Source organism: Prunus avium, chromosome 1 (assembly GCF_965620075.1).
Source record: "Prunus avium chromosome 1, drPruAviu1.hap1.1, whole genome shotgun sequence".
In the NCBI taxonomy this organism is placed as follows: Eukaryota; Viridiplantae; Streptophyta; class Magnoliopsida; order Rosales; family Rosaceae; genus Prunus; species Prunus avium.
Genome location: NC_142284.1, coordinates 6,447,882 through 6,451,416, shown reverse-complemented (window position 1 = coordinate 6,451,416; position 3,535 = coordinate 6,447,882). Strand labels below are relative to the sequence as shown.

The following is a 3,535-nucleotide window of genomic DNA, read 5'->3' as shown; positions in this document are numbered from 1 at the left end:
ATATCCAGCCCCAAGTGGACAAGCTGTGGTAGCATGGTCATGAGATTCACAAATGCTACACACTTCCTTCGGAGGGCTTCTTGAGTTTAATGCAAGAAGAGCATCTAGCTTTTGTTCCAGTTTTGAAATCTGCACACTAGAAGCATCATTAGAACCACTAATAACACGTTTACCTCTTGTATCCGTATGTTGGGTCTCCATTGCTATCTCCTCAAAGAGTTCGTACGTTTCTTCTGGAGTTTTGGTTTTAAAAGAACCACCTGCAAAATTGGTGACTATATTATGACTAGAAGGGGTTAGTCCTTTATAAAACATACGCATTTGAAGCTTCAATGGAATCCCATGATGAGGACATTGGTTGAGCAACCCATTGAATTTCTCCCATGCTTCACAAAACGATTCATCATCTTGCTGTGCAAATAACAAGATCTTGTCCCTAAGCATGTCGGTCTTTTGCGTGGAGAAGTATTTTTCCAGGAACTTCTTTTGAATGGCAGACCATGTAGTGAGTGAACCAGGCTTCAAAGAATTCAACCAATACTTCGCCTTATCCTTTAAAGTGTATGGAAACACTCTCATTCGAAGTTGATCTTCTGTCACACCTGTCAAGGGAAAAGAACTCACAACATTAAAAATATCCTTTATATGAGTCAATGGATCTTCATTAGGTAAACCATAAAAGGAAGGCAGCATATTAAGATGAGAAGATTTAAGCTCATAATTTCGAGCTACAGTGGGCAGCAAAATGCTTGAAGGAGATGCTGGAATTGTTGGGATATCAAGTTCTCCCATGAACTCAATGGCAGCCATCATTTCTTCTTCTTCTTGGTCTGAACTTGCTTCCGAATTTGAAAGTGAAGAACCGGGAAGTTCAGTGTGGAGAGCAAGACTTGTAAATGTAGCAAGAGCTTGCTCTTTTGCAGTTGACAACTCCCTTTCTAGACGATTCTGAATTTCAGAGGTCACTCGTCTGGGTTGCAATGATGGTCCTGCGTTCAAAGATCTAGAACGTTGGAACGAAGACCTCACTTGTTCAAGTAATGGATTTTTAGACATAAACTACCTGAAACAGAAAATTAGATTAATTAGAAACACTAAAAAGAATAGGGTAACCTTGGGCACATAACCAGGGAAGAACTTTCGTTCAGTCCCCGGCAACGGCGCCAAAATTTGTTGTTAATATTATGTTAACTCGCAATTGTACGGGGCAATTAGTAGTATAGCAAGACAAGTACGAGGTCGTACCCACGAAGACTGAGAAGTTAAAACTAGTTATGTACTTAGATTACCAAATTCAAGAAAGTAGGAGGTTATGTCTAAAACAGAATTTAAAACAAGAGTGGTTGTGATTGTTGAACAAAAGAAGCAAAATGAAATTGCAAACAAAAACAAGTAAACAAATGTAACAAAGAGTGGTTTTAAGAGTTGGAAAACAGATTTTGAGACTAGGGCATTCGAATCACCATAACAATTCAATTCTGGGTTATAAAGATTCAAGTAACAAGTCTAATTCAGATTCAAAGATTGATTCTAGCTAAAGTATGATTAGGCCATGGTGTTTGGTCCTAACCTTGTGTTCCTAATTCCCTAATTTGATCATTTGTTGTCTAACCTAAAATTAAGCATTAGGAACCCATTAAGCATAGAAGAACATTTTAAACAACCAAGTATGTATCTAATCCCTGTTGTCGAATGTCCATACATACTCTTCCTATTCATAGTTCAATTCGAATTAAAGCATGGTGTATACTCTTAATTCAAACCAAGATAGTTAACAAACAAGTTCTAATGGTGATCAATCATTCAAACAAGCATGTTAACTTATAAGCATAATGAATAAGAACATGAATCATGAATCAAACTTGAAACTCCAAACTTATAAACCCAGAATATTCATGTTAGGTTACATCGAAGCCCTAGTTATGGATTTAGCTACTCATAATGGAAAAGAGACTTGAACAGAAATGAGAAAACATAATGAATACAATAAGAGTAGAAAAACCCTTTTTCTGAAGTTCTTGTGGTGTCCAAGGCTTCTCCAAGTGCTTCTCCACTTCTAATGCTTCTCCAAGAGCTTCCCCACTTCTAGAAAGATGTATGAAGGATATGGAGGTGATTTGGGATGAGTTTGAGTGAGTGGTGATGGCTAAGGAAGATGAAATTCGTAGGGAAATGGAAGAGAGGTTTGCTGGAGTTGTTTTGGTGATTGTTGGAGTGTTTGGGATTTTGAGAGTGTTTGAGGATGGTTGGAGTGAATTGTGGGGGTTGTGAATCTCAGGATTTGTTGTGTCTTGAATGTGGAATGGATGTGGTATTTATAGGGAGAGGGGAGTGACAAATCTGAATTCATTATGGCTAATGCATACAACACTTGCATTATAAAAGATGAATTGGTTGATGCACTTCACCAATAGATCCCACCAGCAGCCCTAGCTCATCTTCATGTCACCATGACCAAGCTTCCAACCAGAAATGATAGCTCATACCTAGCTCACCATGACCAAGCATCCAACCAGCACATGCTGAGGTCAGCATAACCAGCAACTTCAAGGGCTTACAACTTGGGCTTCTCTTAATCAAATTAGGACTTTAAGCACTCGAAATTGAAGTTCAGAATGTCTTCTTTCCAGCCATATGTCATTTGGGCCAATCCAAGGTCGGAGGAGGAAGTTAAGGCCAAAACAAATTGCTAACTCATTTTGCGCGCTGATAAAATCCATCCTGAGCATGGCTCTGTGTTTGCTAGGTAACAGACTCCATATTTATCCAATGGGGCTGAATTTTGGATATGGTATAGTACACACCCATTGGAACAACTTTCATGAAGAATGCTGCCTCATCCGAGCTGTGTAGGTTGCTGAAACAAAGCTTCCAATATGACCTACGGAACTGGACTGGCAGGGGGCTGTAGCCAAAATGAGTTTGTCTTTTAAGCTCTTCTTCCATTCATCCAAATTAGGCCTTAACATGCTTGAATTGCATGAATTATGCTCTCTTGCTCTATTGGCCTACAAAACACACAAAGGGAGGGAAATAACTTAGAATTATAGGAACTAAGCAAAAGAAGTAAGTAAATTGGGCATGTATATGTATGAAATTATGAGCTTAACAGCAGCCTCGGCATGAGAAGGAGCGTTATGCGCAAGCCATGGCTCAGGAGTTGGAAGATTTGGAGCAATCTAGACTCGATGCCTATAACTTGATGCAGGCGCAAAAGCGAATCGCTGCGAGAGCTTACAACAAAAGGGTTAAGCAAAAGGCCTTCGCCGAAGGCGACCTAGTTTGGCGAGCCGTACTTCCTATTGGGACAAAGGACCCTCGGTTCGGCAAATTCTCGCCCAACTAGGAAGGACCGTTCATCATCGAGCGAATTCTTGGCCGAGGTGCATTTCAGTTGAAAGATAGAGATGGGGAATGGCACAACTTGCCGATCAACGGCCAATATCTGAAGAGGTATATCCCGTCATTATGGGAGACGGCCGCGGAAGGGTTGTGAGATTTGCAAACGACGAAGTGGGGTATACAAAGTAACCAA

General features: G+C 40.3%; 1 non-coding gene across 1 annotated transcript; it reads left to right on the top strand.

Moving 5' to 3' along the window:
• The first annotated feature begins 337 nt into the window (after positions 1-337).
• LOC148297197 (small nucleolar RNA R71) lies at positions 338-444 on the top strand. The gene has a single exon (XR_015833223.1). It is a non-coding gene; the product is annotated as a small nucleolar RNA R71 (small nucleolar RNA).
• The last annotated feature ends 3,091 nt before the right edge of the window (positions 445-3,535 follow it).